The sequence below is a fragment of the Oncorhynchus kisutch genome, linkage group LG8 (assembly GCF_002021735.2).
Source record: "Oncorhynchus kisutch isolate 150728-3 linkage group LG8, Okis_V2, whole genome shotgun sequence".
In the NCBI taxonomy this organism is placed as follows: Eukaryota; Metazoa; Chordata; class Actinopteri; order Salmoniformes; family Salmonidae; genus Oncorhynchus; species Oncorhynchus kisutch.
Window position 1 is genome coordinate 69,958,921 of NC_034181.2, and position 24,083 is coordinate 69,983,003.

Sequence of the window (24,083 nt, forward strand, 5' to 3'; positions counted from 1 at the left end):
AGCCTAGGAACAGTGGGTTAACTGCCTGTTCAGGGGCAGAACGACAGATTTGTACCTTGTCAGCTCGGGGGTTTGAACTTGCAACCTTCCGATTACTAGTCCAACGCTCTAACCACTAGGCTACCCTGCCAACATGTGAACGAAAGACTCGTAGAATCATCACATTTTCAGTACATCGTTGGCCAGTAGGGGGTCTGGCGTGCTCTGGGCATTCTGACTCAAGTGAACGAAATGAGTCGAAAGATTCATTATTTTGAGTGAACGAGTCGTAAAGATTAGACAAACCTCATCCCTAGAATAGAGGGCCGCCTCCTAGTCAGAATGTCAGGGGTCAAGGGTCAGATTGGGATTTGACCCAAGGAATGGGCTGGAATAGGAAGGAATGGAATATAGAAAGAAGAGAAAATAAAAGAAGAAACTGAACATCGTCATGTTTCTCCATGCCAGTGATTAGTGAGTCACATCCATATGAGAAGTCATCTTAGTTCAGCACAGTGGAGTCACATGATTTCCTTTCCATTCTACTTGTCCTTAGAACAGGAGCATAGTATTATACCAATATATTCATTCTGACCCTAGCATATGTTGCAGGCAATATACATAGACATTGTGTTCCAGGGATATAATGTATTGTGTCAGTTTTACACTTCATCTCTGTCTCAAACTATACTGAACAAAAATATAAACGCAACATGTAAAGTGTTGGTCCAATGTTTCATGAGCTGAAATAAAAGATCCCACAAATTTCCCAAATGCACAAAAAGCTTATTTCTCTCAAATTTTGTGCACATATTTGTTTACATCCCTGTTAGTGAGCATTTCTCTTCTGCCAAGATAATCCATTCACCTGACAGGTGCGGCAGATCAAGAAGCTGATTAAACGGCATGGTCTTTACATAGGTGTTCCTTGTGCTAGGGACAAAAAAAGGCAATTGACATGCGGACTGCAGGAATGTCCACCAGAGCTGTTACCTGAGAATTGATTGATCAATTCTCTATCATAAGCCTCCTCCAACATCATTTTTAGAGAATTTGGCAGTACGTCCAACAGGCCTCACATTCACAGACAACGTGTAACCACGCAAATGCAGGACCTCCACATCCTGCTTCTTCACCTGCGGGATCGTCTAAGGCCAGCCACCCGGACAGCTGATGAAACTGAGTAGTATTTCTGTCTATAATAAAGCCATTTTGTGGGGAAACTCACTCTGATTGGCTGGGTCTGGCTCCCAAGTGGGTGGGCCTAGGCCCTCCCAGGCCCACCCATGGCTGAGCCCCTGCCCAATCATTTGAAATCCATAGATTAGGACCTAATTTATTTATTTCAATTGACTGATTTCCTTATATGAACTGCAACACAGTAACATCGTTGAAATTGTTACATGTTGCGTTTATATTTTTGTTCAGCATATTTTACCTACTGAATATTTCTCCTGCCCAATTTGACCGTGGAAGACTTGTGGTAATTAGATAGTCCTCTGGTCTGCAGATAGCGGGGTGCACTGTCATATGCAAAGGTTGAGCAATCGAATTAGACAGAGACAACCAAGGGGAGAGTGTGTATTACCAAAAATGGCATGCAAAGGACATGATTTATTAGTTTAGTCATTATCAAGGGTTAATGTGTAGCGCATTACTGTGACATATTAACTATTGGAATGGGCATCGAGGTCATCTCATATGATTCACTTTCACTGAAGAACATTTTTTCATTCAGATGTCAGCTTATCTTTTTCATTGGATTGAACTGCTCATGTTTTGTTACAGCTGCAGTAACATCACTTTTACAACTGTAGGCATTTGGAGGATGCATATTTCTGAGGAATTTAATACGTTTTACAGTGATATGCATAGGGTGACGAATATTATCAGGGTAAACCCATATCCTCTGTTATTGGTGACTTGTACTTTTGGTTCATTCATAAGATGGCCTTACATTCATGTTGGGTTTTCACAAGTAGCCTAATTTTCAAGATAGATAAACTAAAGAGCTTGCCTTGAATGCTCCCGTCGATGCATGTGTGTGTGTTGTTGTTTCTTGATCATGGTTGCTACTTGATACTGAAGGACGTCATGGCATCGGAAGTCATCACCTCCTATCACAAGTAAGTCTTAGTGAGAAATCAGCATCACTGTCAACAACACCGAACAGACTTTATCTGGTAATGTCTTTGTTAATGACGAGTGGATGTTTTCTCATTCTGTGACTTCATGACCTCTTATCTCATCAATGACAACTGTAAGGAATATCCTTGTGAAATCATTTCAGGAGATCATTGTGCCATATCAGGGTGGTCCTCTTGAAAGAGTCCCTTAAGTTATTGCATGCTGTATTGAAATGAGAGCTAGAGTTGATTAACCTTTGGAATATTTTCCATAAAAAAAGAATGATATCATCTTGCCACATTGAACAATATATGTGTTTGACTAACAGGCCAATACAGCCCATGGATTCCATTGAAGTATTGACAGTAGAACTGACTGTCTGTTTCCACCTGTATGAGACCCAGGCTGATAACAACCATGGACAGACTGGGGTTGGTGTGCCCAACACTGACTATGGGAAGTACACACTTATCCTGACGTGATTGCAACATAGGCATCCCCTAACGTCAGTAATGTGCAACTCTGGAATCCAATAGATAACCTCTAGCCTATAAAGGCTTTTATGGAGAGAGAGAAAGAGCGAGAGAGAGATTGTGTAAAATGAAAATTTCTGAAGTGAGGTATACCTGATTGTAAGAACCAGGCAAGCAGAGGTGGCATTGCCTGGATAGTGTAAGAAAATATAATAAATGGATTGTCCCTATTCCTTCATTCAGAGAACCTCCCTTTAGTGGTTCCCTTGGCATTTGCCTTTGGTGGCGAGATATAGTGTACTCTCAGATATCGTCATACACAGGCACACAGCCACACGCACACACTCATTCTCCTATCCTAATGAGAGATTTTCTGACCTTTCTTCATGTACCCCAGGAGAATATTGATGAATCCCCTTTTAAAAATAACTAGGGGGTCATTACATGATTGACAGTTATTTCATCCACAAATAATTATCACATTCATTATGTTGGACTGTGCTGGGCTGTGCCAGTGTGGTGGGAGGTGAACACTTTTAACAGAGTGGAACAGAGAGAGAATTTGTTTTGGTTTTTCAAGACAGCTATTGACCTATACTGTATGTGTTGAATAGGACTCAGGCTGCTAGACTCATGCTTTCGTCATCGTAACATAGTTGGGGGCTCGTCCGGGATCTGTACTTTGATACAGTATCTACATATTACTTTATTTACTTCTGTAACTCCTGGGTCTTGTGTTTACTGTGTGTTTTGTTGTATTCTGCTCCCTGTGGGCATTGTGGTCCTTGTAAACATGACATGTTGTATAGAGAAAGAGAGACCGTTCCTGAGGAGGCCAACTAAAGCTCCTCCACTGTGTTATTTAGTCATGTGTGTCTATTAGAGCCTATTAGTCATTCACTGTCCCTAATCTCAACCTTTACTAATCATGGGATCTGAGGTGACATTTTCGTCTTTCATTGCTTTGTATTTCAAACCTTTAAATGGTAAACCTAGACCTGTGCCTGGTGCCTACATGGGGACGTGAGGAGATAGATGTTGGCACCTAACAGATCCGTCCCATTATGAGTGTTAAGTCAGACATAATCTAAGCTAATGTCACACGACGTCTCCTTTGCTAGCGGACTAATCGCTACGTTGAAAATACAAAGGCTACCAAATTAACCGACATAGAACCTAATGTCATTGTGTGAGCTGTAATTCACCTGTGTGTGTGTGTTTGTGTGTGTGTGTTCGTGTCTGTCCATGTGTGTGTGTGTGTATCCCTACTGAACCACCATCCATTGTTAGCTTGCTTAGCTTGAGAAAATGTCATCTGACTGCGGTTGTGAACATAGCCCCTTGAAACACTCCCAGTGGGTGAGGGACTTAATGTTCATTTGAGAGCCCTATTCAGAGCCAAGCAATCCTGTGTGAAGCCCAAATGAAGAAGATGATTTAAATGAACTCATTTGAGGGACATTTAATTACAGTGGGAGTGTAATTGAATGTTTCTCTGAAGTGTCTGGTGGCTGGTTCCTAATGAAATGAGTAGGGTGGTGGGGAGACATTCAGTAGACATGGCAGAATATAGGGGCTGGCACTCAGGCCCCTGCTCTGCTTTTATAACAGAAATTAAGATAGAGACATTTTGTAGATGGTTTTATATGTGAAATAAGCGTCCACAGTGAGATTAGAAACCCTGGGATCAATGACCCATTGCTTCTGACAGTTTGGATCAAGGAAGGTTCATTCTTCAAGGGGGAATAATTTTCTGAATTGAGCCCTGTTTGTACACTAAAACATATCAGAAGGCAGTGTTGCCAATGCAGAGTCACTTCTAGACTATGAATCTGAACACTGTACAGTACTATCGTTTGACCTACCATCTCATATCCAATGGACAGTATGATTGAATCTTGACCACCAAAAAACCAAGCCACCTGCAGTGCTCCATGTTTCACACTGTCAGATGACAACATGTATGTATCCGTAGTGTCTCTGCAGGGAGGTGGATGAGTTGAGGGGTGGATGATGTAATTGAGGGGTAGGGTTACATGAAGGGAAGACAGTATTTACAAGGCAGGTGCTGGGCTTGGAGGGTAAAAACCCTTCCCCTGGACACATGTAGTTAAGAAGGGACTACCCTGGTCCATTGCTGAATACTTCACTGGCATCGGAAATTCCCACAACGAAACATCTTAACACTTGCACCATCCATTACTGGGAGTCTCATGCCTCCCTTCCAATGTATGTATGTGTGTGAGTGTGTGTGTGCATGTGTGTGTCTCCGTGTGTGTGTGTTTGTTTCAGTCTTTACAAGAAGCAGAGAAAGCAGCAGCTCTCCCTCTGGCCTCCTCAGTGTTGAAAACCAAAGACTTCTACTGTAGAGAGGCCAATTCAGGACTCTAGTACTGGCTAATTGTTATTTAAAGGCAGAAAGACAGGAATACTCCTTCACTAAATGTATATCTGTATATAAGGTCTCCCTCTCTCTCCCTCTCCCACTCTCTCTCTCTCCCAGGCCACTGAATCTTTCTCTGTATATCAGGTCTCTCTCTCTCTCTTTCTCTCACTCTCTCTCCCTCTCCCAGGCCAATGACTATTGTCAAGGTACAGTTGAAGTTGGAAGCTTACATACACTTAGGTTGGAGTCATTAAAACTAGTTTTTCAACCATTCCACAAATGTATTGTTAACAAACTATAGTTTTGGCAAGTCGGTTAGGACATCTACTTTGTGCATGACACAAGTAATTATTTCAACAATTGTTTACAGACAGATTATTTCATTTATAATTCACTGTATCACAATTCCAGGGGGTCAGAAGTTTACATACACTAAGTTGACTGTGCCTTGATGAATTCTAGAAAATTATGAAAAATTTAAGAAATGTAGACCTCCACAAGTCTGGTTCATCCTTGGGAGCAATTTCCAAATGCCTGAAGGTACCACGTTCATCTGTACAAACAATAGCATGCAAGTGTAAACACCATGGGACCACGCAGCCGTCATACCGCTCAGGAAGGAGATGTATTCTGTCTCCTAGAGATGAACGTACTTTGGTGCGAAAAGTGCAAATCAATCACAGAACATCAGCAAAGGACCTTGTGAAGGTGCTGGAGGAAACAGGTACAAAAGTATCTATATCCACAGTAAAACAAGCCCTATATCGACATAACCTGAAAGGCCGCTCAGCAAGGAAGAAGCCACTGCTCCAAAACTGCCATAAAAAAGGCAGACTGCGGTTTGCAACTGCACATGGGGACAAAGATCGTACTTTTTGGATAATTGTCCTCTGGTCTGATGATACAAAAATAGAACTGTTTGGCCATAATGACCATTGGTATGTTTGGAGGAGAAAAGGGAGGACGCTTGCAAGCCAAAGAACACCATCCCAACCGTGAAGCACAGGGGTGGCAGCATCATGTTGTGGGGGTGTTTTGCTGCAGGAGGGACTGGTGCACTTCACAAAATAGTTGGCATCATGAGGTAGGAAAATTATGTGGATATATTGAACAGCTCAAGACATCAGTCAGGAAGTTAAAGCTTGTTCGCAAATTAATCTTCCAAATGGACAATGACCCCAAGCTTACTTCCAAAGTTGTGGTTAAATGGCTTAAGGACAACAAAGTCAAGATATTGCAGTGGCCATCACAAAGCCCTGACCTCAATCCTATAGAACATATCTGGGCAGAACCGAAAAAGCTTGTGCGAGCAAGGAGGCCTACAAACCTGACTCAGTTACACGACCTCTGTCAGGAGGAATGGGCCAAAATTCACCCAACTTATTGTGGGAAGCTTGTGGAATGCTAGCTGAAACGTTTGACCCAAGTTAAACAATTTAAAGGCAATGCTACCAAATACTAATTGAATGTATGTAAACTTCTGACCCATTGGGAATGTGATGAAAGAAATAAAAGCTGAAATAAATCATTCTCTCTGCTATTATTCTGACATTTCACATTTTTTAAATGAAGTGGTGATCCTAACTGACCTAAGACAGGGAATATCTATGAGGATTTAAATGTCAGGAATTGTGAAAAACTGAGTTTAATGTATTTGGCAAAGGTGTATGTAAACTTCCGACTTCAACTGTATATCTTCTTAATGAAATCATGATCCAACCATAAAGCATACTATAGCTGAACCAATGGTAGGGCCTCTATTATAAGGTTAAGTCTGGAGTAGACAAGCCTGCTGTCTGTGTGGGTAGAGCATTTCCTGTGGAACAATGAGTCTCACTGTGTGTGTGTGTGTACATGTCTGTGTGGTTGTGTACCTCTTTACGTGCTCACGTGCGTGTGGGACTGAGAGAGATAAAGAGAGAGAGGTGCAAATCACTGTCTGCAGAGCAAAGTCTTGAGATAATGTTTACTATGTGACATGCAGCTGAACAATAATCCAAGAGATATACACTGAGTGTACAAAACATTAGGAACACCTGCTCTTTCCATGACCAGGTGAATCTACGAGAAAGCTACGAGCCCTTATTGATGTCACTTGTTAAATCCACTTCAATCAGTATAGATGAAGGGGAGAAGACAGGTTAAGGAAGGAAATTGAGACATGGATTGTGTATGTGTGCCATTTAGATGGTGAAGACAAAATATTTAAGTGCCTTTGAACAGTGTAGGTGCCAAGAGCACCGGTTTGAGTTTGTAAAGAACTGCAACACTGCTAGGTTTTTTACGCTCAACTGTTTCCCGTGTTGTATCAAGAATGGTCCACCACCCAAAAGGACATCCAGCCAACTTGACACAACTGTGGGGAGCATTGGAGTCAACATGGGCAAGCATCCCTGTGGGACGCTTTCAACACCTTATAGTCCATGCCCGGTGTTCCTAATGTTTTGTACACTCAGTGTATGTTTAGCAGAAGAAAATGTGTGTCATTTGAGGTAGCTGTGGACACAACAGAACGATGCACACTCATTTACACTAGATAATGAATGTCTAAATGAAAAGCCATTGTCCTGTTGTGAGGTAAAACCTTGATCCGTAGGATGTGATGGCCTACATGTAAGATTGGTTCGGAGATAATGATTATTTAGTGAGATAAGATCACCAGAATGAATGTCCTCCATTGGCCTGTCACACGCACGCACACACACGCACGCACGCACGCACACACACACACACACACACACACACACACACACACACACACACACACACACACACACACACACACACACACACACACACACACACACACTTCTAAGAACCTTTCCTTGATTTCTGTTATCGACTCCTCACACAGGCGATGTGGATTGGAGATTCTAATCAGTACCAGCTGTGACTGGTCAACTACTAGGGCTTTGCACCTTTACAGAGAAAAGAGGCCAGCTTCACACAAACACATGCACGCACACACACACTTACACACTAGCACACTCCGAGATGAAACATGAGATTACGAAATAATGTCACGATGTGAGCTGGATATGTAGATGGTATGTGAATCTTGAGAGGAGAAGTTCTGCATGGGAGGTCAGTGAGAAAGAGAGGGGTAGACAGCTACTAAGCAAGCTTTCAGCCTCATGGCAGTATGTCTGAAAGTCTAGACAGTTGATTAAGCTGCCATCCCTTCCCAAATCACAGAATGGACATTTCATCCTACTCGTTTGTTCTCTTTCTCTGTCTCATGCAAATGCCATGCAAATCAAAGCACATATTGGTACCCCTTGCATGTCCTGTAGATCTCAACAGGCATTCATACACTGAAAACATTGAGGAAGGTTTAAGTTTGAAGTCAGAACTGTATACCCTACTATGTCCATGACCATACATTCACATACACAATCACCCATGAACATGTGCAGGATTGTCATGGCGGATGTCGCATCACATGGCTGTTGTCTTGTACTCTCTGTACCAGTCAGATAACCAGTCAATCAAATGATCCTCAGTGTCTCCTAACTCTTCCCATGGAGCCCGAGGGGCCTCAATTAACTAATAAAAATACATCATGCAAATTGCCAGCCATGACTCCAGAGTGAGATCCAGCTCTGAGGCTCCCTGGAACAATGACAGCCAGTAGTCAGAAAATGTCCCCTAACTGGGCTCACATTCCAACCCGCAATTACAGAACAGGGACCAGCCAATCCAGGCAAAACACCTACTCACCCCAGACAATGGACACGACTGTTCCCAGACAAGGGCAACCCTCTCTGGGCCTTCTCCTCTCCTCGGCCCCCCTCCAACGCCCAGAGCTCCTGGTCCAATCTTATTATTAAAGTTAACTCAATGAATAGTAAGAGTTCTCAGTAGTCTCACTTCTCACGTTAATGGAATAGTCATTATAATGGGGGGTGAAAGAGAGGAGAGGAAGAGAGAGAAAACGATAGAGTGGGGGGACAGTTATAGGTACCATGAGCTTGTTGTTCAGGGTGGATTGGAGGCCATTTGATGTGTGAAACTCTTCTCTCTTGCAATCCCATAATTATGATGATGAATTTCTCTCCTCTGCTCCATGCAACAGGCTCAATTGGATTTGGACCCTAAGAGATGACATACCATACACAGCAGTTCAGAGAGAGAAAGCATGCCTGTTCCAAATCAATGCTCTACCCACAAAGCTGGTAGCCCTTTTCTGCAGTCAATTACCATCTTTTTTTTTTTTTTTTAAACCTTTATTTAACCAGGCAAGTCAGTTAAGAACAAATTCTTATTTTCAATGATGGCCTAGGAACAGTGGGTTAACTGCCTGTTCAGGGGCAGAACAACAGATTTGTACCTTATCAGCTCGGGGGTTTGAACTTGCAACCTTCCGGTTACTAGTCCAACGCTCTAACCACTAGGCTACCCTGACCACATAGGTGGTATAATTTCATAATTAATAAAGTTTTTTTTTTTAAACAGGCGAAAATCCGGTGTTTCTATGTCAACAAGTGTTGTTATATTTCAGTCTTCTGTGAAGTGTAATATTTGGATGCAAACTCAAAATATAATACATTTGACAGTACAGGTGTCAAATTTTTATTAAGCACATAAACATGTGTGAGGTATATACTTTTGTTTCAAAGTAGATTTGTTTAAGACTACCAAAGAATCACCCTGTGTGATGCTGATTTAGCCCACTGCAGTAAAATGTTAATGAAAGTGACAACTTGTGATCACAAGTCTGAAGTGCTAAGGGATGATGATCACCATAGAAATAATGTTAGGTGAAGTCATTTGGCCCGTCTTCTTAAAGAACAGGCAGCCAGCAGCTTTGTGACAAGAAATCTCTCTTGTCTACTCAGGTACATTGACTCCACTCTATGCATGACCATTTCCAGGCGTATTCCATACATTTTCACAGTTTCTTTCAGACACATAAAACTAAAAGATTATTGAGGGTGAACACTGGCCAAATGCTTCTATTTTCGCATTACTTAATTATGTGTTAATAGTCTGCACCACCATTTTGTGAGGGAAACCTGTGTTGTAATTCATCATGAGTTGAAATATCCCAGATGTAATGGAAATAACATTTGTTCTACTCAAGTTTTTGTTTTGTTTTCATGACTTCCTTCTGAAAACGGTGCAAGTTGCTCTGACACAAAAGACTCAGTGCTCTTTACTCACAATTACTGTAACAAGATATAATAACCTTACTGAAGGTGGGCTTTAGTGTGATTCTGACATCAATGGTGTCTTTTCCAGTCCTTGTCATGGAAATAAGCACTGTTAGAAACAAGCAATTATGCTGACAACAACAGAAGACTAAATGGAATTTCAAGTGATGATGAAATGAGGAGTACAGAAGCTGAAGATTATGAAGTGGGCCAAGTCTGAAGAGTTTCACTGCATAGTGATCAATAAGTAAAGTGATTTGGTAATGCACAGTCACTGACAAATGAAAGGCAAAACCTATGGAAGCAGATGGCTGGATGCGTACGATCATTTACCTCCCACCCAGTTGCATCATGCACTGCTATCAGCAGCCATGTTTTGTCCCTGTTTGTTTGTCTCTTGTTGTCCCGGCCATCTGCAGCAGGCCAGCCCGTTGCTGGGGCTCGCAAGAGAACCAAGTCTTGTGCAACGCCGCCTCAAAAGAACATTTGTTCACCATCTGCGAGACTGGGACTGCACCGCTCCCACTCCTTATACAGAGAGCCGAGGATAGGGTCTGATAGCACCCTTCGGTCGCTCTGTATCTGGAATGGTTTTGCCTCACTGATTTTGAAACACTCTCCTCCTCAACTTCCCCCATGTTCCCCATCCCTCCTAGCCCAACGCTCTCTGGGATCATGACAAATAATGGCAGCATAAATTAAAGCGTTATCTTTTTTCTTATTTTCGTTCTGGCGAGACCTGCCTGGCCACCAGAGGCAGTGTTTGGTGACAGCTGAGCAGTGTGTTTCCTGTTGTGTCTCAGTCTGGCTGGAGTTGGATGCTAAAGGCATTAGCACGGCCTGGAAACTCTGTGATGGTGCCAGGTAGAGTCACACATCCTTACAGACACACAAACAGACACACATAGCTAGGTCTCAGGAACTAGGGACCAAGAATCAGGAATGGGACAGCAGATATAATATGGGGACATGAGAGAAAGGAGGCTGTGAGTCAGAAGGAGGAGGAAGACGTTTGAGTGGAACAGATTTACTATTCACACGGGTCACAAGCCCTGGGTTTTATCGATAGTGAAATATCTAAGAGTTTCAACATCGGAGCTACTTGTGTTGTGCTGTTTAATGCTGTAACTGGCCATCCACTCAGAGACAATGCACTCAGAGACAATGCACTGTAAATACTGGTCAGTATATTTGGCTGTGGACACAAGCAAAGATGTCAAGAGGACAAAGAATAGTGACATGTAGGGGGGTATCAGATACATGTATACGTCTGCCCTGTTCACACTAGGACAATCCCATCTGTCTTCCCCCTGTCATTGCCCAGTGATGTGGGATAGCTCCAACGTGTTTTTTCTCTTGTTTGATTAAGCAGGGGCCAGAGGTGGGGCTTGTGGGAAGTTGGGGGAGGTTAGAGAAACTTCACTCTCTTAAACTGCCTAGCGACAAGTTTGTGTGAGCCAATGGGGATTTGTGCTTGGGTTGGGCGCGGATCCAGAATAAGAGGCCAGCCAAAGACAGTGACTTCTCTGCCAGAGATGCAAAGTGAAAGGACAGCGGGATGCTGACTCACTCTGTGTAAGTATTTGGTTGGACACCCTGGTCATTCATCATCAGACACCATCTCTGGGGATCATCAAATTACATTTCCCCTGATGGTTCGGCCAAGTAAATCTATCCCCCGGATTTGTTTCATTAGTTCACTGACTGGCCTCAGAAACAAACAGAATAATTTTGTCCTTCACTTCAGGCTTAAAAGCACAGTCATGTGACAGATATGCATTTGTAGTTGAAGTATGAGGAACTATATCTTTGTTACCGTTTCTGTGCTTGGGTTTGTTGCAAAATAATTTTGTGGAGAAGACCAATTTCATCATGTTCCTTCTAATGCAGCAACTTGATAACTTCCAATATCAGAGAACAGAGGTTGAAGAGGTTGTATATGTACAAGTTTGAGTGTGCTTTCTCATGTGTGAGTTCTGGTATTCCACCACTTCCACCACCGCCTCCACCTCCCCTAGATTTACCGCTGTGAGGATGGGAGGGGGTGAGAGCCCTTTGTGATCTGTCCTCTCAGATAAAGTGGTCTATCCTTCCTCATTATCCATAATTCCTCTTCATTACTCAGCCATTGGATGATGGGCTCCATTACCCCTGGCTGCAGTTTGTCACTTCGCGTCAATCTGAGGCAGAGCGAGGGGACCGCCAAGGAACACCCCTCGTAACGGGATGTGGGGACACTGAAAGGCAAGCCCGGCCTGGCTCCACAAGAGGGCTAAAGGGGGCTTAGCCCCCTCAGCTCAGACTTTAGCCCCTACGTTTTAGGGTTTGGGTTATAAATCTGTATCTCTGCTGCGCTGTGTCAGCACAATAGACAGGGTGCACCATAGTTTGTGTAGTGGGGCTATGGAAGGCCACTGGGCAGTTAGGTATGACTCCTTTGGTTTCCATAAAAATCAGGGGAAAACACATGCATTCCTACAACACAGAAATGATGAGATAGAGGTTCTTCTTCTATGTTTTTGTTGTATTATTTCACTGCCATACCGTGTTGGATCTTGTCTAGCCATCTTGTCTCAAGAGGACCACAATGGAAATAAGTCCCAGACTTTATTGTGTGTTATCCTCCATGATTTTATTCAGGTGCATGTATGGCTTTTAAGTTTTATGTGTCATTTCCATCCTCCAAACATTTCCATCCTCCAAACAAATTAGTCCAGGCGAAAGCAACAGATCTTTACACTGGAGTCAAAGTGGTCCACAGTGTATTGTAGTGTGTCGAGAAGCTGAGGTGCGACAGTGAGTTCGAAGCCATTTGGGCACAGTGCAGTGCCAGTGGCACTGACGCACCACCAGAGCAAACAACGATGTTATGTAAGTACAAATCCCCAGCAATATGTGGTGAACAGTACAGCAGGCCAGCAAGACAGGGGAGAAAAGACTGTTCTTCAGCACATTGGATGCTGTTTTTGGTGAAATGTCAGAATGATTCAGCGAATGCAACAGCCAACTGGTGGAGGCCCTATGTGCCCTTGACCCAGAGAGCCATTACTTTTTAGATGGGAAAAATGGAGCCCATTCTCTGGGCTTCTCTCCGCTATGCCGACCGTGCTTACTGCACTGAAACATGGACAGATGTTTGGGGCATCCATAGCTACATGGGAGAACTCATTTTCCACTTTGACAAACGTGTTTAGAAGAAGCATGCTACACCCGAGGGAAGCTCAATAAATCCAACTTAGATTTTTTTGGGGGGATCTTACATGAAGATTTAGGGGAGAATTGGAATGATCGATTACTCAGGAAGTTCCACAGAGTATCAAGAAAGCTGCAACTCTTTAGAAAAGGTAAGATTGAAACAATCTAGCTGCTGATAGAGCGCGGCGAGATTCAAAATAATTCCAATGCAAGAACCCAAATGACGCCCCTGGGTATAGCTACATATGTTTCATCATAGAAATAGGTACATTCTATTCTGGTTTTCTATTCTGGTTTTCTGTAAGTATTGGAAATGTGTTTATGGTAGGCTGGCATTGCTTAATTAATTTTGTGAGTCAAATTGGAGTTTTTTGTGCCATATCACAACGTGTTGCTGAACTCGCGAGCGAGCGAAAATGATTTTCCATGTTTGAAGCGGGCCTGTATAACAGGATTTCTTTGGGAAGACAGCTGTGCCAGGCTGCATCTAACTGTAGTAGGCTATGTTTTTGGTTATTTGGATCTTCATTCTCCTTTTGTTTACAGTGTTTAGATATATATTGTGTCATGCCTTTATCAAACTGATATTTTGTGTACAGTGTTTAGATATATATTGTGTCATGCCTTTATCAAACTGATATTTTGTTTACTAGGCCTACTACCAGGACCACTGTTTTGTTCTGTTCCATTCCTTCACATTTGCAGTTGTCGGTATTCTAAGCCAAACTGCTATTCAGTATTTTGGTTTGCATACATTCATAATTAGGCTATTACTTTCAGCATTTAGTTTGCATTCTTTTGGTAAGACAGCTATGTGTACGGCTGATTGTAATAGGTGAATTACCCTATCGATCTTGCAGCCTACAGTATATTCATTACCAAAACGACCTAGCTGTAAGGCGCTGTCCATTGGGCTCATACAAATCAAATCAAATGTTATTTGTCACAGGTGCCAAATACAACAGGTACCTTACTATAAAATGCTTACTGACAAGCCCTTAACCAACAATGTAGTAAAAAAAATAAAAATTGTTCAGAAAATATTTACTAAATAAACCCAATAAAATAACAATAACGAGGCTACAAACAGGTTAACTGATTAACTGCTCAGCAGTCTTATGGTGGTAGAAGCTGTTGAGGAGCCTTTTGGACCTAGACTTGGCGCTCCGGTACCACGTGCCATGCGGTAGCAGAGAGAACAGTCTATGACCCGCTCTAGAACAACAACCTCTCTCTCAACGTGGTCAAGACGAAGGAGATGATAGTTGACTACAAGAAAAGGAGGACTGAGCACGCCACCAATCTCATCGACGGGGCTGTAGTAGAGCAGGTTGAGAGCTTCAAGTTCCTTGGTGTCCACATCACCAACAAACTATCCTGGTCTAAACACACCAAGACAGTAGTGAAGAGGGCACGACAATGCCTATTCCCCCGCAGGAGACTGAAGAAACTTGGCATGGGTCCTCAGATCCTCAAAAAGTTCTACAGCTGCACCATTGAGAGCATCCTGACAAGTTGAATCACAGCCTGGTATGGCAACTGCTAGGCCTCTGACCGCAAGGCACTACAGAGGGTAGTGCGTAAGGCCCAGTACATCACTGGGGCCAAGCTTCCTGCCATCTAGGCCTCTGACCGCAAGGCACTACAGAGGGTAGTGCGTAAGGCCCAGTACATCACTGGAGCCAAGCTTCCTGCCATCCAGGACCTCTATACCAGGCGGTGTTAGAGGAAGGCCCTAAAACGAGCAATTTCAACTGCTACCTTAGTCACTTTATCCTGGCACCGGGTCTGGGTGAGCCACCATCACAGCACAGGATACTGAGCTAGAACCTATACCTTAGAATCTTCCAGAGAGACCTCCAGTAATAACTAAAGTGATTGACTATGTCACTGGCGCTGCGAGTCCATGCAGCTACAAACTAGGGAGATCCTAGGGAGATGTGGGGGGGTGGGTTGTTTGGTGGATGGGAGAGCGTAGTGTAGTCATCGCGAGTGGACTAGAATATAACACCATTATAACCTGAGTTTACTACCTTTTAAATCAGATGGATTAAATAGCTCCTGTAAACGGAACCCCAGGGGTACACTGACACGTTGGCTACTGAGTGACACGTAGGCGCTGGGTGATGATACGTTTGCTGTAAGGAGATTCATGAAGCTATGCTCTGGAGCAGGTTGGGTTACACTCCCAGGCAGCCAGGCATGACACTGAGAGGGGCCTGGAGGGGCATTGGGGGCCGCTTTAATAAGGGATCAGAGGTTGTTCTGGGTCAAGTGTCACTCTTCAGGATTACATGTTGAACACACTCCCCTGAGGACACGGAGAAACACCCCGGTTTCCGACTGGATTGGGAACATCGGACTAATTAGAACAAATAGCCACAGACTCCAAGATGCGGACATATCCTCAGAGGGAATATATTCTTTTTTTTTACTGTTAAGTTTTTAAAATAAACATATTGCTTTGAATTATTATGTCTACTGTTGGATAGTGCAGTGGTTTCCACCATGAAACGTGTGAGGATTTACCGTCGTAGGTGTAATTTGGAGAGGCTTCTTGAGGAAAGTGCCTCCTCAGGGACACAGACAATTAGTTCTTCAACAAACAGCACGGATCAGCCTCTTTAATTAAACACCCATCCTTCTCCTCTCCTCCACTCCTCTCCTCTTTTACGTAAAGGAGTCCGTTTAAAAAAAATCCTGGGCCAGATGACACCCTAATAATTTGTTGCCCACCATGGTGTGTCTCTAACCAGGGGATTAGATGGAAATTGGTTGGGGGGGGGGGTGTTTGCGGAGATATCGCTAACAGGATTTACCATCTACTGAGTATATCAAAGCTGGTGCCCCTGCGCTAAGCACTCAGCACTCCACCAAATTAAAAAGTGGCCCACAGGTGGGCTCTCTGCGCAGTTCGTACCGACGGGCCCCAACGCTAATTGCTTTGTAACTCTGTTACGAGTGCCATCAAATTACACTCCTCAATTAGAGGAGAGAAGCGAGAGAGGGAGGAGAGGAGGAGCAGAAAGGGTCTGAGAGATGAGGGGAGTGCATTATCCTGCTGGCTGGCTGCTGCTGTGTGGGGTACTTCTGTCATTAATGCTTTACACTGGACTTAGAGTGAGAGAAGTAGCGGGAAGAGATAGAGAAAGATAGAGGGATACTGGACTTCAGAAAATACAGAATGGACAATTTTGTTTATTTTAGAGTGAAATGCTTGCCTTTAGTTTTCTAAGACTTCACATGGAAATAATAACTGAAGAAACCATGAGCAGACTTGAGTTTGAGTTTCCATTCGTTTCTCCTGATCCACACAATCCCTCATTTTAAACAGGAAGGTCAATTAAGAACCAATCTTCATTTTCAAGCATAACCTTGCCAAGATGGACAATGTAACCTTCAGTGTAATACTGATTAGGGTCACAGTCTGCAATGTTCTCTGAAAGAGCAAGCTAAGGTTGCATCAAAGGGAGCTTTTGCAAAGACGTTTACATGAAATGAAAGTAACAAAATGCCTAGAGAGCAGGTGAAGTACAGTAAACGACAGAGGACAGGATGTGAGGAAAACAAAGACAACACATCTGTGCATTCCTGAGCAGGAAACCACTTAAACATCCTTTTGTGTGTGTTTCTGCATTTGATACGGTGAAGCATTGAGGGGAAGACAGGATTTGATGTCACATCAAATCAAATCAAATCAAATGTATTTATATAGCACTTCGTACATCAGCTGATATCTCAAAGTGCTGTACAGAAACCCAGCCTAAAACCCCAAACAGCAAGCAATGCAGGTGTAGAAGCACTCCCTAGAAAGGCCAAAACCTAGGAAGAAACCTAGAGAGGAACCAGGCTATGAGGGGTGGCCAGTCCTCTTCTGGCTGTGCCGGGTGGAGATTATAACAGAACATGGCCAAGATGTTCAAATTTTCAAAAATGACCAGCATGGTCAAATAATAATAATCACAGTAGTTGTCGAGGGTGCAGCAAGTCAGCACCTCAGGAGTAAATGTCAGTTGGCTTATCATAGCCGATCATTATTAGTATCTCTACCACTCCTGCTGTCTCTAGAGAGTTTAAAACAGCAGGTCTGGGGCAGGTAGTACGTCCGGTGAACAGGTCAGGATTCCATAGCCGCAGGCAGAACAGTTGAAACTGGAGCAGCAGCACGGCCAGGTGGACTGGGGACAGCAAGGACTCATCATGCCAGGTAGTCCTGAGGCATGGTCCTAGGGCTCAAGTCCTCCGAGAGAAAGAGAGAAAGAGAGAATTAGAGCATACTTCACACAGGACACCGGATAAGATAGGAGAAGTACTCCAGATATAACAAACTGACCCTATCCCCCCGACACATAAACTAAACACTGTGGCCCCATCAGATGATACCTCCGGACATGGCCAAACATGAAGGATATAACCCCACCCACTTTTCCAAAGCACAGCCCCACACCACTAGAGGGATATCTTCAACCACCAACTTACCATCCTGAGACAAGGCTGAGTATAGCCCACAAAGATCTCTGCCACGGCACAACCAAAGGAGGGGCGCCAACCCAGACAGGAAGATCACATCAGTGACTCAACCCACTCAAGTGACGCACCCCTCCTAGGGACTGCATGAAAGAGCACCAGTAAGCCAGTGACTCAGCCCCTGTAATAGGGTTAGAGGCAGAGAATCCCAGTGGAGAGAGAGGAACCGGCCAGGCAGAGACAGCAAGGGCGGTTCGTTGCTCCAGAGCCTTTCCGTTCACTTTCACACTCCTGGGCCAGACTACACTCAATCACATGACCCACTGAAGAGATGAGTCTTCAGTAAAGACTTAAAGGTTGAGACCGAGTCTGCGTCTATCACATGGGTAGGCAGACCATTCCATAAAAATGTAGCTCTATAGGAGAAAGCCCTGCCTCCAGCTGGTTGCTTAGAAATTCTAGGGACAATTAGGAGGCCTGCGTCTTGTAACCGTAACGTACATGTACGTATGTACGGCAGGACCAAATCAGAAAGATATGTAGGAGCAAGCCCATGTAATGCTTTGTAGGTTAGCAGGTAAACCTTGAAATCAGCCGTTGCCTTAACAGGAAGCCAGTGTAGGGAGGCTAGCACTGGAGTAATATGATCAAATATTTTGGTGCTAGTCAGGATTCTAGCAGCCGTATTTAGCACTAACTGAAGTTTATGTAGTGCTTTATCCGGGTAGCCGGAAAGTAGAGCATTGCAGTAGTCTAACCTAGAAGTAACAAAAGCATGGATACATTTTTCTGCATCATTTTTGGAAAGAAAGTTTCTGATTTTTGCAATGTTATGTAGATGGAAAAAAGCTGTCCTGATATGTTCGTCAAAAGAGAGATCAGGGTCCAGAGTAACGCCGAGGTCCTTCACAGTTTTATTTGAGACGACTGTACAACCATCAAGATTAATTGTCAGATTCAACAGAAGATCTCTTGGTTTCTTGTTTCTTGGGACCTAGAACAAGCATCTCTGTTTTGTCCTAGTTTAAAAGTAGAACGTTTGCAGCCATCCACTTCCTTATATCTGAAACACAGGCTTCTAGCGAGGGCAATTTTGGGGTTTCACCATGTTTCATTGAAATGTACAGCTGTGTGTCATCCACATAGCAGTGAAAGTTAACATTATGTTTTCGAATGACATCCCCAAGAGGTAAAATATGCAGTGAAAACAATAGTGGTCCTAAAACGGAACCTTGAGGAACAACAAAATTTACAGTTGATTTGTCAGAGGACAAACCATTAACAGAGACAAACTGATATCTTTCCGACAGATAAGATCTAAACCAGGCCAGAACTTGTCCGTGTAGACCAATTTGAGTTTCCAATCTCTCCAAAAGAATGTGGTGATCGATGGTATCAAAAGCAGCACTAAGGTCTAGGAGCACGAGGGCAGATGTAGAGCCTCGGTCTGATGCCATTAAATCAGCCCTATTCTCTTGGGCTTACAACATCCTGTTGGCCTGGGGTTCCCCATAGTGCTCTCTCACGCTGACAACCCCACACTGGCACACTGTTCATTCCTGCAAACCTAAAACCACACAACACTTCCTCTTCAGCTGTAATTTACTGACACAAGCATTCAATCAACAACCAGCTAATTAATCAATCACTTGAATAAAATTTATATTTTTTTATTTAATGTTTGATATTGCACCTTTTTGAGTCATTTTAAGTCAGCCATTAGTTCAACTCCATCTTAATAACTCACTCACCCTTCTATATTGTCTGAAAAACTAACCGTGTCCATTCAGCCCTGTCCACCCTATATATACCTTGTTGCTAACCAGGCTTGGGGAAGTTCCATGGCAGAAATCAGCTAAACAGGGGTCGGAACCCAGTATAAATCAGTGACGCCTTGCAACACGTCAAACCAATCAAGTCTCTTGCATGGGCAGAGCTCCAAAGGTGCTCACCAGATCAGTACCATTAAGACAAAACATTTCAACAAAACAAGCACTGTGGATAACACATTTTAGAACGTTTGCAGCACTCTAGTTTTCACAGTGCATGCTCTTCAACCGATCGCTGGCCGCACATGCCTGCCCGTCCAGCATCACTACTCTGGACGGTTCTGACTTAGAATATGTGGACAACTACAAATACCTAGGTGTCTGGCTAGACTGTAAACTCTCCTCCCAGACTCACATTAAGCATCTCCAATCCAAAATTAAATCTAGAATCGGCTTCCTATTTTCGCAAGAAAACATCCTTCACTCATGCTGCCAAACATACCCTCATAAAACTGACCATCTACCGATCCTTGACTTCAGCGATCTCATCTACAAAATTGCCTCCAACACTCTCCTCAACAAATTGGATGCAGTCTATCACAGTTCCACCCGTTTTGTCACCAAAGCCCCATATACTACCCACCACTGCGACCTGTACCCTGTTGTTGGCTGGCCCTCGCTTCATACTCGTCGCCAAACCCACTGGCTCCAGGTCATCTACAAGTCTTTGCTAGGTAAAGCCCTGCCTTATCTCAGCTCAAGGGTCACCATAGCAGCACCCACCCGTAGCACGCGCTCCAGCAGGTATATCTCACTGGTCACCCCCAAAGCCAATTCCTCATTTGGCCACCTTTCCTATCAGTTCTCTGCTGTTAATGACTGGAACGACCTGCAAAAATCAATGAAGCTAGAAACTAATATCTCCCTCACTAGCTTTAAGCACCAGCTGTCAGAGCAGCGCACAGATCACTGCACCTGTACATAGCCCATCCAAATACCTCATCCCCATACTGTATTTATTTATCTTGCTCCTTTGCACCCCAGTATCTCTACATGCATATTCATCTTCTGCACATCTATCAATCTAGTGTTTAATTGGTATAATGTAATTACTTCGCCACCATGGCCTATTTATTGCCTTACCTCACTTATCTTACCTCACATGCACAGACTGTATATAAACTTTTTCTACTGTATTATTACCAGTATGTTTGTTTATTCCATGTGTAACTCTGTGTTGTTGTATGTGTCGAACTGCTTTGCTTTATCTTGTCCAGGTCACAGTTGTAAATGAGAACTTGTTCTCACCTAGCCTACCTGTTTAAATAAAGGTGAAATAAAAAAGAATAATAAAAAATCAGTATTTCTCTGTTATTTCGAGCTGAGGTAAAGCTGCAGCAAGAGGGGAGAGATGGTCTACAATGCTGGCCATATCAATATGTATTATATTTATGCTTCTGAAGTGATATTTGACTGTGAAGGCTAGCATGAGTGACAATAAGTAGCTAGCTGGCTACTAGCTAGTTACATTTATCTCACAATTATAAAGACAACAAAATAGTAATTCAAAACAGCATATTATTGACCTAAAAGATTAAATGTGTTAGCCCAGACATTAGCTTATCCAGGGTCAGTGATACATAGAGCAACCATGCACTGTCTATTGGAACAACTGCAATCATTTTGTAAGCAACATTGCTGAAATTAATTAAATAAACCTCATAAAATGCTACCTTTAATGCTCATTTCCTGTAGCTCTAATTGTCATCTCATTATTTTCATACTGTACCTACATTACAGGGGTTGGATTTGCACTAAGCAAATGTATATGTCAGAACTTACAGTTGAAGCTGGAAGTTTACATACATTTATGTTGGAGTCATTACAACCTGTTTTTCATCCACTCCACAAATGTCTTGTTAACAAACTGTAGTTTTGGAAAGTTGGTTAGGACATCTACTTTGTGCATGACACAAGTAATTTTTCCAAGAATTGTTTACAGACAGATTATTTCACTTATAATTCACTGTATCACAATTCCAGTTGGTCAGAAGTATACATACACTAAGCTTGGAAAATTCCAGAAAAGTATTTCATTGCTTTAGAAGCTTCTGATAGGCTAATTGACATCATGTGAGTCAATTGGAGGTGTACCTGTGGATTTGTTTCAAGGCCTACCTTCAAACTCAGTGCCTCTTCGCTTGACATCACGGGATAATCAAAAGATATCAGCCAAGACCTCAGAAAAAAAGTGTAGACCTCCACCACGTCTGGTTCATCCTTGGGAGCAATTTTCAAATGCCTGAAGGTACGACGTTCATCTGTACAAACAATAGTACGCAGGTTTAAACACCATGGGACCATACCGCTCAGGAAGGAGATGCGTTCTGTCTCCTAGAGATGAACGTACTTTGGTGCGAAAAGTGAAAATCAATCCCAGAACAACTGCAAAGGACATTGTGATGATGCTGGAGGAAACAGGTACAAAAGTATCTATATTCACAGTAAAACGAGTCCTATATCGACATAACCTGGAAGGCTGCTCAGCAAGGAAGAAGCCACTGCTCCAAAACCGCCATAAAAAAGCCAGACTACGGTTTGCCATACTAAGTTTACATGGGGAAAGAGATCGTACCTTTTGGAGAAATGTCCTCTGGTCTGATGAAACAAAAAATAGAACTGTTTGGCCATAATGACCATTGTTATGTTTGGAGGAAAAAGGGGGAGGCTTGCAAGCCGAAGAACACCATCCCAAACATGAAGCACAGGGGTGGCAAAATCATGGTGTGGGGGTGCTTTGATGCAGGAGTGACTGGTGCACTTCACAAAATAGATGGCTTCATGAGGAATGAAAATTATGTGGATATATTGAAGCAACATCTCAAGACATCAATCAGGATGTTAAAGCTTGGTCGCAAATGGGTCTTCCAAATGGACAATGACCCCAAGCATACTTCCAGAGTTGTGGAGAAATGGCTTAAGGACAACAAAGTCAATGTATTGGAGTGGCCATAACAAAGCCTTGACCTCAATCCTATAGAAAATCTGTGGGCAGAATTGAAAAAGTGTGTGCGAGCAAGAAGGCCAACATACCTGACTCGGTAACGGCATCATACTGTAGGCCTATGACTACAATGGCGATGCCATATGATAAGCTGTCATATGACATAGCTGATATACTGAAACAAAGTGACAATAAAATAAAACCGATTGGAGATCTTATAACTAGACACAAAGGAAATGTTCATTTGAGAATACAACACAGAAACAGAACCCTGCCCTGGCCTACTCCAATTGTAATAGGTTTATACATTGTGTGTGATGTTTAACCATATATTTTTATACAACATTTGCTGACATAGATAGGCCTACACCTATAATCCATGAAATATAAGATATACCTTAGTCTTTTGGGACATTCATTGGGACCTCTCTCTTCATCTGCAAACAGGTCGTCACAGCTTTCAATATCTGAGGAAAGAAAACAGCACAAATAAACAGCCTTCATTACACTCAAATTAGACATCACTGAATAGTACATTGCTATTATTTCTTTGTCTTCAAAGTTTAACCCTCTAGGTTCTTGAACTGGAGGATCTTTTCATAGTGTCCTCCCACAGAATGACATGCCCTATCTAGTAGCCTACACTCTCCCTTTACTGACAGCTGGAGCTGAAATTACACCCTTTTCCATGGCTGTTATCTACAAATTACTTTGAAGACTGTTTTTAATTTACAATAATTACATGAAGAAAGCTGGTGGGAAAATGATTGTTATCGATCAATAATGATAAACCTCCTGGCATTGACAACTTAGATGGAAAGCTACTGAGGATGGTGGCTGACTCTATAGCCACTCCTATCTGTAATATCTTTCATCTGAGCCTAGAGGAAAGTCTTTGTCCTCAGGTCTGGAAGGAAGCCTAAGTCATTCCGCTATCCAAGAATGGTAAAGTGGCCTTTACTGTTTCTAACAGCAGACCTATCCGCTTGCTGCCAGCTCTTAGCAAACTGTTGGAAAAAATAGATATACTGTGGGGTGATGACATAAGAATGGTTGAAGATACAATTTATTGACACACCTCAGTATTACTCAATATAACACGTTTGTTTGTCTTGTGTAAGAGTTCTGTCTTTGCCAGTTGAAGTTATGTAGCAGGACAGAAAAAAGCAGAGAAAACAGTATTGATTTAGAGGACTGCAGTTGCCATAGCTAATGACCAAAACCACTCTCCACAGTTAGGAGTGTCAGGGATGGGGATAGGGTTTGTTGGGGAGGTAGGGGCGTGATGCCTAGAAGAGATGTTTTACTGGTAAAGAAAGGTGCACCCTTCCCGGAAGAGTCACAAAGCGATGGGGGGAGGAGGTACACAAAGAGAGGACTCACTGTTTCAGACAGCTAGGGGAGTCAGTCACACCTGCAGCAGATGAGTGGGCACAGTGGCATGGGCATGGGGCAGTAAACTACATCCATCCCACCCAGCCATTACCCCACAGGCACCACTCTGCACTACCTAGTACCTACCTCCTCTCA